This window comes from Dioscorea cayenensis, unplaced genomic scaffold (genome assembly GCF_009730915.1).
Source record: "Dioscorea cayenensis subsp. rotundata cultivar TDr96_F1 unplaced genomic scaffold, TDr96_F1_v2_PseudoChromosome.rev07_lg8_w22 25.fasta BLBR01002077.1, whole genome shotgun sequence".
Taxonomy (NCBI): domain Eukaryota; kingdom Viridiplantae; phylum Streptophyta; class Magnoliopsida; order Dioscoreales; family Dioscoreaceae; genus Dioscorea; species Dioscorea cayenensis.
The window spans coordinates 21385-32830 of NW_024088468.1; the positions used below are offsets into that span (position 1 = coordinate 21385).

Below are 11446 nucleotides of genomic sequence, written 5' to 3' on the forward strand. Positions count from 1 at the left end.
ATTGGGTTTGGGAGAGCCACGTCCGACCCGCATGACTTTGCAGCTGGCCGATCGTTCCGTTCGTCATCCTAGAGGTATAATCGAAGATGTTTTAGTAAAGGTTGACAAGTATATTTTTCCTGCAGATTTTGTTGTGTTAGATGTTGATGAAGATGCGGAGGTGCCATTAATTCTGGGGAGACCGTTCCTACGCACTTCCAAGGCACTCATCGACATGGATGGAGGAGAGATGACGTTGCGTATTGGAGAGGACAAGATCACATATCGCCTTGCCGAAGCAATGAAGCACTCTCTTGACTTTGATGATTCTTGTTATTTTATTGATGTCAATGACGAGATTTCTAATGAATACTTGCAGGAATTGTTACATCCGGATCCATATGAGGAATGGCCGGACATGGAAGAGGCACAATTAAAAATTTGTACGGAACAAGTCCTCAAGGAGCAACCACAAGGAGGATTCATAGAACAGATTTTTAGCCGAGTCAAGAGGTCGAGACATCGTCGCCGGAAGCGCTCCCACACAATAGGAGACAAGTACACACAGGGAGAGCGCGACATGCCCTCATTCGGTAACTTGGTTAAGAGTTTTTCCTTGAATATGCAGAAATTCTGTCCATCGTGTGTGCAAGATGCTAATAAAGAGGTTTTCCATCTTTATGACCCTCCATAAGGTAAGGAGAGGTACGTCAAGCTTAGTGACGTTAAACAAGCGCTTCTTGGGAGGCAACCCAAGTTTTTAGTTAGTTTTTTTTTAAACTTGAAATTTAATTCCTGCAGTAATAATTTCATGAGTGTGTGCCTTAATCAATTTTTGTTGTTTGCTGGTGTTTTCATGAAATTTTTCGGTGATATGCATTATTTTTCATGTGTATGACATGGTTTAGGGTGTTTCCAATGTTAAATGTTGAACAATTGGTGTCAATTTGGAGTTTTTGGGCCCTTAGTGGGTACTGCGAGAAATTGCGAGTCCCAGCGGCGTGGAACTTTCCCAGCGGTGGGTGTACTACGATACCTGCAGCGGGGAGTGGCAAATCCACACCCCCATGTGCCTATAAGAATGTGAAGGGGCACTATTCATCATCTTCCATTTTTAAAGAACCCTTTTCATCTTCCAATTTTTTTCACTCCTATAAAACTCAAGTTTTGATCTCTAAAAACCATTTGTTTTTCAATTCCTTGGGGATTAGAAGCGATTTGCGGAGTTTGCACCGATTTTTCTTCTCCAATTTGCTCCGGTAAGCTCTCATTTTATCCCACCCTTTCCATGTTTTTTCAAGGTCATTTTCATGGAGTTTTTCATGGTATTTGTATGCTATATTTCATAGGAAATCATGTTAGACACCTAATGAATGCTTGAGGATGAATTATGTGAGGCGTAGGAGCCCAACTCCGGCGAAATTGGCTGGAGTCGGGCGCCCAGCGCGTGGCTGCTCGCAGCGCCCGGCGTGGGGCTGGCAGCAGCCAGCGAGACCCAGCGGCGGCGTGGGCTGGGCCGCAGCGCCCGCGTAGCTCCCTGCCGCGCGCCCAGCGCGCGGCCCGCGCCCGCGCCCGGCCCTTGGGCAGCGCGCTGCAGCTGGCGCGCGCCATGGCCGACCCAGCGCGCGTAGCGGCTGGCCCAGCGCAGCGTGCGCGTGCCGTGCCCGGCCCGCGCACTGCGCGCCGCGTGGCTTGCACGCGGTGCCGACCCCTCGGCCGAGGACGGAACCGCGCACGCGCAGTGGCGTGCTCCTGCATGCCGCGCCAGCGTGGTGCAGACGGCTACGGCGCCCTGATTTTCTCTCCGCCTCGTTGCCCCTCGGCAGCGTGCCCCTGTTTACTTGTATACATGCCGATTGATGTTTTTACATGTTTTTCTTCACGAGATATGGCACCTCGGACCAAGAGATTGGCTCGAAAGCGTCCTCGCCATGACGGGGGAGCCGACTCCACCACCGATGGTGGAATTTCGACCCGTTCATCGACAGCGGTTCGGCGTCTCAGAATCTCAAGATTGGGCGATCGCGATTTATTGTTGGGACGCACTAGAGGATATTGGTCTTGCTTGGCGAGGTTAGAGAGCTAGTTAGTGTGGGAGGTTGGGGACCGATTACTTGATATTCGAGGAGCCCGTCGGGGACGAGATACCACCTTGGAGGTTCTTGCCTCGTTTTTCCTTGATCGTGATGCGAGTTGATACCGGTTTTGACACGGAGGATGCCATCATGTTTCGAGCCTTTGGTCGAGCCGCATGGGATGTCTCGACCCGATTCTCGATTTATCTTGGGTTACTCTGATCGAGGACTATCTTGCATCTTGTCAGTACACTGACTCCTCACCGACTACCCTCATGGTATCACTGCGGGCGGGGTTTTTCCATGATTTATCGGCGTGACCGTCAATATTCTCGAGGCCGATCGAAGGCCTCTTTGCCTCACTCGACCGGCTGCAGGTACATTCATGCGAGTTCTCGGCCCGGTCGATGTGGTCGGGGAGATGAGTCTTGGTTCACTTCGCGGGAGACGGATCTTTTGTACCTCCATTCCATGGTCCATGGAGTCCCTCTCCACCTAGGATTTGTGGTCGCCCGACTACTTTCGCCATCGAGTGAGTACTACGGTTGGGAGCATTGTTCGCGGGACCCTATATCACTCGTCTTATGTTCAAGATGGAGTGCGATCCGTTCGGTCGGGGCGAGGAGAGGTCGATGGCCCAATACCATTGGGTTTTGGTTACTCTCCGTTTGATGGGCATTGTGAGGGCGTCTGAGGGCTCGGTGGATACGCACTAGTGGAGTCGTCCTCACGAGGGACGACGAGGGACCTCTTGAGGCCCAGCAGAGGCACCATCTGCGGCCGAGCCTAGGATCACGAGGCGGCACCGATAGCATCCAGCGATCCGAGTCATCTACTTCTCGAGTACCACGGCGCTGGCTCGACTCGAGGCTGCCGTTGCTACTATCTTGGAGAACCAGTGCGGATTCGAGGCGACTTGATCGTATTCGACGAGACTCTCGGCGAGGAGGTCTCATACGCTACGTACCCGAGCATCCGCACCGGCACCGGCACCCGACTCCAGGATCTCGGCGGCAGGCGTCACATTCATGAGACTTTTTATTTTTGTTTTCATTTTATGTTTTTTTATGTGTTTTTATCTTTAGTTTGTGAACTTTTGTGCTCAGAAAGGTTTCACCTACGAGAGTTATCTTTATGCTTTCGTTTTTGTTATTTGTTTGCACTCGTATTCCCTTTTTCTATTTTTATTGAGCTTTCTTTGAACCCCTTGTATTCCGTGCGGATGGCCTTGAGAGTGATGTTGTTGATGTTTTAGTCATGAGACACGATCATGTGCTTTATCACATGAGTGGTGTGAGCTTCACTAACCCGATGAACACATACACCCATGAGTTAGGCTTCACCAACCCGATTAATGAGGGAGTTCGGGGGAGTATTGTTTTAATTGCATTCCCAAACACATTATGCTTCCATTGTTATTATTTTTTATTGTGCTTGCATGCGTACATTGAGGACAATGTACATCTTAAGTGTGGGGGAGGGTTCACCTTATACATGACCTTTTACTTGTGTTTTTCATGAGCATGCTCTTGTTGCCAATGAAGGTTCACCTTAGGGTTAAGAGTTTAATTCTTAGTTTTTTGGAGGTTATAAACATGGATTTTATCATGCTCTAGTTTTTCATCCAATTTCATTGAATATTTTTTTGTCCGATTGCTCTTTGTGCACTTCTCTCACTCATTAGACCTATGAAGACTCTAGTTCATTATGTTTGGGACTTTAGTATGCTAGTTTTTATTTATAAAAATTTTGGAAATTGTTTGTTGTTTGTACATAGGGTGTGGAAAGAGCTACCACCCATGATGTATGTAGCTACTCTCACAAGTCGGATACTTGTTATGCCCTAATGAGAGAAAGAGCTATCTCATGGGATGTGTGAAAGCTACCACCCTTGGTAGAAAGAGCTACCACCTCAAAAGTGTGAAAGCCACCCGGGAGGCATCTTGGGAAAGGGCTACCTTAGAGGATTGTGTGAAGCTACTACCTATTCTTTTTGTTCATAAATAAGTCCCGTTTTAATAAGAACTTGGTAGTGGACATAGTGTTGACATGAGTTGAGTTTTTCACACACACACGCATTCGGATTTTATCATATTCATTTTTGATTGGATTGTTTGCTAGAGCATTGATTATTTTTGTCTAGTGTTTTATTTTCTCCATAACTTTAGAATTTCATTCTTGTACCTTCTTGGTGAACCTAAAGCCAATCACCTCTCTTTTATTCCCATGAGTTTAATGTTTAATTTTGCTTGAGGGCAAGCAAAGGCTTAAGTGTGGGGGAGTTTGATAAGTGCTTGAGTGAACATGTTTTTATGCTTGTTTTACATACATTGAGCATCATATTTTATATGGTTTATGGCTCATTTCGTGTATTGGGTGTTCTTTTATGCATGTAGGTTGTGAAGGCATTGGGATTTCAAATGGGAGCGAAGATAGGCTATTATGGCATAATATTGGGAGTTCTTGTACAAATCAAGTTGGAAGATACAAGAGGGGTTCATGTATGAGGAGATGTGTGCCAACTTCCATAGTTTTTTTGCAAAGCCAAGTTATTAATGGAAGGGCACAAAAGGCAGCCATGTCTCCACATCCCTCCTCCTTGTAAAGATTTCAAGACCTTTCAAGGCAGCATTGATGAAGGAAAAGCCGGATAGCCTACCATATGATCGTGTGCCCGATCGTGTGGCCTTAAGAGGAGAATGTTCATCGTTGTGCGGCGAGGAATACATGTAGCGGAATGCTGTAGCGGAATCAGCATGTAGCGGAATCAGCTGTGGCGAATGCGTTCACGCGCCCCGCGCGGAAATTCTGCGCGGCCGCGTGGGAATTCCTGCGACCCAGCGGGCGCGTGGAATATCCGCAGCGGGCGCGTGGGGGCACGCGTGACGAGCGTTTTGAGGCTATAAATACACCTTTTGGCCGATTCTAAAGGGACTTTTTGCGGAGCTTTGAGCATAGACATTGAGAGAGAGAGCGGCTGGGGTTTGAGGAGAAGGTCTTCGCCAATTGATAGGGAGTTCTTCACCAACTTTGATAGATTCCTTCGACGTCATAGCATTTTTGGGGAGCCATTGGCAACCTAGCTTCGGAGAGGAATCCTTCAAGGCGTAGAACTACCAATCAAGGCCAATCCATACGCAGTCGAGGGTTTTCTCTATGGGTTTTATTGCTTTTCATTGTATTGATTATTGTTTTGTAACTAGGCCCATGGAGGGCTAAACCCTAGTAGGTATTTGGGCATGTGAACCCTAAGATTTATATTTTTTTGGATTGATTCTCTTAATGTTTCTAGTTAATCCGAGTTGTCTTGAGTTTTTAATCTTGTGATTTAATTGCTTGCTAGTGTTGTTAATCCTTGTGGTTGATTACATTGCATGATTTAATACTTTAATGTGTGAAGTTTCCATTAGAGTTGGAGTTCCAAGATTAAAGAGGGTTGAGAGGGTGAGCCTTGAGATGGAGGAATGTCCCCTTTCCCTTTCGATTGAGTGTTTCCTATCTCCAGTATTCCATATTCTCTTTGCAACCATATTCGGTGTGAGGCGTGAGATTGCTCGATTTCTCCGCCCGGGACCTTGTAGGGGAGTTAGGATCCTTCGCCGGGAATTAGGGGTTGGATCTACATTTAGGAATCGGTTTCACTCTTAGGTTTCCTTAGAGCATATTGCGGTCATATGGGGTGTGAAGTGTTGAGATTGCTCGATTTCTCCACGGGACCTCGTGAGGGGACTAGTGCCTTTTGCTTGGAGACAAGAATTGGCTGTCGTTGGACTACCTCGACTCATTAGACTCGATTCTATGAGCATTTAGTGAATCTTGAGCGTTAAAGAAGATCTTAGGGGGATCATTGCCCGAATACCTCATCCTTAGTGATTGAGACTCTTCTATTTTATTTCTTGCATACTTGTTTTGCTTTGCTTGCAATTAGTTCACTCCATTATCTTAATTGATTCCGACTAGATAATTGAGAAGTGGTTATTACTAGTACTTCCGTTCCTTGTGGATTCGACTACCCGACTCACGGGTAATTATTACTCGACACTCGTACACTTGCGGTTTACGCACGCATAATCGGACGTGTCAAGTTTTTGGCGCCGTTGCCGGGGAACGGGATATTAGGAACACTAGGACTTGATTACTTTAGTCATTCACATTTTTATTTGTTTTTCTATTTCATATTTCTTTCTTTTCGGCCGTTCTCATTGTTTCTTTTTTTATTGATTTCAACTTCGGGGTTATGACCCGAGGGAACCCTTCGACGTTGGTTGAAGAGGACCCTGAAATTGAGCGAAGATTTCGTAGAAGGGGCAAGGAACCTGTACAAGAACGAGGACTCTCCAAGCTGAAATAGATATCGAAGATCGGAAAATATGGCTGAACAAGAAGGGCAACAAAAGGACATTATCAGATTTTTGCTAGGCCTACAATTCGTAGGGACACAATCAAGCATTGTTAGGCCACGGTAGCTGCCCAAAATTTTTGAGTTAAAGCCGGGGTTTTTATTCAAATGGTTCAACGATGCCCTTGCAGTTCAATGGGTTAGCTGATGAAGACCCAAATAGTCATATTGAGAATTTCCTCGAAGTTTGTGATATGTTGAAGATCAATGGAGTCTCGGATGATGCAATCCGATTGAGAGCATTCCCTTTTTTTCATTGAAGGGAAGAGCCAAGCAATGGCTTCATTCACTACCACGAGCTTCTATCACAGACGTGGGGACGAGATGGTTGAGGCTTTCCTCGCAAAGGTATTTTCCCCAGGAAATCGGCAAAAGCTTCGCAATGAAATATCTTCGTTTGTTCAGGATAGAGCTTGAATCTTTATTTGAAACTTGGGAGCGTTTCAAAGACCTTTTTCTGGAAGTGTCCACAACACGGGTTCCCCGAGTGGATGGTTATTCAATCATTTTACAATGGGTTGAACTCGAGTACCAAGCAACTCCTTGATGCCGCTTGTGGGGAGGGACAATGGGAAACAAAACCCCCGAGCAAGCCCGACAACTAATTGAGGAAATGGGATTGAATAGCTACCAATGGAATGCAAGGGAAAAGGAAGAAGGTGGCGGACTCCATGAAATTGATCGCGATTACATCCTTAGCGACCCAAGTCGAGGCACTAAGCAAGAAGTTGGATATGTTGACTTCGCCCGAAGGTAGCCTCAATCACAAGTTGTGATGGTTGTGAGGGGTGCACACATGCCATCAGATTGTCCTATCTCAATTACCACTTCAGCCCCAATTGAACAAGTTGATTTTTGTGGGTAGTCGGGAAGAGTACAAGGGAACCCCTACGACAATACTTACAACCAAGGGTGGAGAAGCCACCCAAATCTCTCTGGGGAAATCAAAGGGCAGCAAAAGGCCGTTTGCCCCACCTGGATTTCAGCAAACACCTTCGATTCGGGAAAGAGTTTCGAAATTGGAAAGGGTTTTGTCGAAGTTTATTCAATCAAGCGACACAAGGTTCCAAAACATAGAGGCAACACTCAGTAATCACTGCTGCTTCTTTACATAATTTGGAGAATCAAGTTGGGCAAATAGCAAAATCATTAGCGGAGAGACCTATTGGAAGCTTGCCGAGTAACTCTGAGACTAACCCAAGAGAGCAAGTGAAAGCGATCACCTTGAGAAGTGGTCGAGGGCTCCAAGAAAAGGGTGCTGCTGAGAATAATTCTGAAATTCTTCAAGCCAAAACCCCCATGGGAAGATGCTGAGAATCCACAAGAGCGACCCAAGGGATAGGGTGCAAGACAAGGAAAAAGGGGGCCAGGTGTGCCTTCCCCTTCATTTTTCCCCAAGAATTCCTATCCGGTAGCGTTTGAAGAAAGACCAAGTTGATGAGCAAAAGCAGGAAATTTCTGGATCTATTCAAACAACTACACATAAACATTCCGTTTGTAGAGGCATTGTCTCAAATGCCTCGCTATGCAAAGTTTTTGAAGGACCTCTTAACCAACAAGAGGAAGATGGAGGAAAGTGTGGGTCGTGGTATTAGAGGTAAGTGTTCGGCAATGCTTGGAAAAAAAACTTGCCAAAACAAAAATGAAAAGATCCGGGGTGTTTCATCATACCATGTGCAATCGGAGGTTTGGGGAAGAAAAAAAGCTTTGGCGATTCGGGAGCTAGTATTAATGTTATGCCATACGCATTATTTGGAAGTGGGTTTGGGAGAGCCACGTCCGACCCGCATGACTTTCTGCGGTGGCCCGATCGTTCCGTTCAGTCATCCTAGAGGTATAATCGAAGATGTTTTAGTAAAGGTTGACAAGTATATTTTTTCCTGCAGATTTTTGTTGTGTTAGATGTTGATGAAGATGCGGAGGTGCCATTAGTGCAGGGGAGACCGTTCCTACGCACTTCAAGGCACTCATCGACATGGATGGAGGAGAGATGGCGTTGCGTATTGGAGAGGACAAGATCACATATCGCCTTGCCGAAACAATGAAGCACTCTCTTGACTTTGATGATTCTTGTTATTTTTATTGATGTCAATGACGAGATTTCTAATGAATACTTGCGAGGAATTGTTACATCGGATCCATATGAGGAATGGCGGACATGGAAGAGGCACAATTAAAAAAATTTATGCGGAACAAGTCCTCAAGGAGCAACCACAAGGAGGATTCATAGAACAGATTTTTTTAGCGAGTCAAGAGGTCGAGACATCGTCGCGGAGCGCTCCCACACAATAGGGAGACAAGTACACACGAGGGAGGCGCGACATGCCCTCATTCGGTAACTTGGTTAAGAGTTTTTCCTTGAATATCGAAAATTCGTCCATCGTGTGTGCGAGGGTTGCTAAGTAAAGGAGGTTTTCCATCTTTATGACCCTCCATAAGGTAAGGAGAGTCGTCAAGCTTAGTGGCGTTAAACAAAGCGCTTCTTGGGAGGCAACCCAAGTTTTTAGTTAGTTTTTTTTAAACTTGAAATTTAATTCCTGCAGATAATAATTTCATGAGTGTGTGCCTTAATCAATTTTTGTTGTTCTCTGAGTGTTTTCATGAAATTTTTCGGTGATATGCATTATTTTTCATGTGTATGACATGGTTTAGGGTGTTTCAATGTTAAACGTTGAACAATTGGTGTCAATTTGGAGTTTTGGGCCCTTAGTGGACTGTCTGCAGAAGTCGCAGTCCAGCGGCAGCGTGGAATTTCCCTCGCGGTGGGTGTCTACAGTACCGCAGCGGGGGGTGGCAAATCCACACCCCCATGTGCCTATAAGAATGTGAAGGGGCACTATTCATCATCTTCCATTTTAAAGAACCCTTTCATCTTCCAATTTTTCACTCCTATAAAACTCAAGTTTTGATCTCTAAAACCATTTGTTTTTCAATTCCTTGGGGGATTAGAAAGCGATTTGCGGAGTTTGCACCGATTTTTTTCTTCTCCAATTTGCTCGAGTAAGCTCTCATTTTTATCCCACCCTTTCCATGTTTTTCAAGGTCATTTTCATGGAGTTTTTCATGGTATTTGTATGCTATATTTCATAGGGAAATCATGTTAGACACCTAATGAGATGCTTGAGGATGAATTATGTGAGCGTAGGAGCCCAACTCCGTGAAATCGCTGGAGTCGAGGCGCCACTGCGGCGTGGCTTGCTGCACGCGCCCGCGTGGGCATGGCTGCAGCGAGCCCGCGGACCAGCGGCAGCGTGCGTACATGGCGTGCTGGCCAGCGCGGCGCCACTGGCGCGAGCGCGTGGCCCAGCCCACGGCTTGGCAGCGCGCTGGCTGGCGGCAGCGCCATGGCCCGACCCGCGCCCGCGGGCGGCCCAGCGGGCGCGTGCCGATGCCAGTGCCCGGCCGCGGCTGCGCGCGCGTGGCTTGCCGCAGCGAGCGCGCGGCTTCTGGCCGAGGGCAGAACCCAGCGCCCGCAGGCGGCGTGGCACTGCTGCAGCGCCCGCGTGGTGGAGCGACCGGCCGGTGGCCTATTTTCTCTCCGCCTCGGCGCCCTCGCGCGCGGTGCCACCTGTTGCTTGTATACATGCCGATTGATGTTTTTACATGTTTTCTTCACGAGATATGGCACCTCGGACCAAGAGATTGGCATCGAGCGTCCTCGCCATGACGAGGAGCCGACTCCACCACCCAGATGAGTGGAATTTCGACCCGTTCATCGACAGCGGTTCGAGCGTCTCGGAATCTCAAGATTGGGCGAGTCACGATTTATTGGTGGGGCCGCGCTAGAGGATATTGGTCTTCTTGGCGAGGTTAGAGAGCTGAGTTAGTGTGGGAGGTTGGGACGATTACTTGATATTCGAGGGGCCCGTCAGGGGACGAGATACCACCTTGAGGTTCTTGCCTCGTTTTTCCTTGATCGTGATGACCGATTGATACCCGGTTTTGACACGGAGGATGCCATCTGTTTTCCGAGCCTTTAGTCGTACGCATGGGATGTCTACGACCCGATTCTCGATTTATCTTGGGTTGCTCCGATCGGGACTATCTCGTCTTGTCGGTACACCGCAGCTCCTCACCGACTACCCTCATGGTATCACTGCGGGCGGGTTTTTCCATGATTTATCGCGGTGACCGTCAATATTCTCGAGGCGATCGAGGCCTCTTGCCTCGCTCGACCGGCACGCGGTACATTCATCGCGATTCTCGGTCGGTCGATGTGACGAGTCGGGGAGATGAGTCTTGGTTCGCCAGCGGGACGGATCTTTTTGTACCTCCATTCCATGGTCCATGGAGTCCCCTCTCCACCCTAGGATTTGTGGCATGGCCGACTACTTTTCGCCATCGAGTGAGTACTTACGGTTGGGAGCATTGTTGGCGGGACCCTATATCACTTCGTCTTATGTTCAAGATGGGTGCGATCCGTTCGGTCGGGCGAGGAGAGGGTCGATGGCCCAATACCATTGGGTTTGGTTACTCTCCGTTTGATGGGCATTGTGAGGCGTCTGAGGGCTCGGGGTGGATGCGCACTGGTGGAGTGCGTCCTACGAGGACTGGCGAGGGAGCTGGCTGAGAGCCCCGAGAGGCACCATCTGCGGCCGAGCCTAGGATCACCCAGAGCGGCACCGATAGCATCCAGCGATCCCGAGTCATCTACTTCTCGGTACCACGGGCGCTGGCTCGACTCGGGGGCTGCCCGTTACTACTATCTTGGAGAACGGTGCGGATGCAGGGAGCGACTTGATCGTATTCGTGAGACTCTCGGCGAGGAGGTCTCATCCTACATACCCGGCATCCGCACCGGCACCGGCTCGACTCGGATCTCGGCGCTGAGGCGTCACATTCATGAGAGACTTTTTATTTTGTTTTCATTTATGTTTTTATGTGTTTTATCTTTGGTTTGTGAACTTTTGTGCTCGGAAAGGGTTTCACCTTGAGAGTTATCTTTATGCTTTCGTTTTGTTATTTGTTTTGCACTCGTATTCCCTTTTCTATT

General features: G+C 47.8%; 1 non-coding gene across 1 annotated transcript; it reads right to left on the reverse strand.

Annotated features, from left to right (window-relative positions):
• Positions 1-6826: 6826 nt before the first annotated feature.
• Positions 6827-6934, reverse strand: LOC120257386. The gene has a single exon (XR_005535665.1). It is a non-coding gene; the product is annotated as a small nucleolar RNA R71 (small nucleolar RNA).
• Between the last annotated feature and the right edge of the window lie 4512 nt (positions 6935-11446).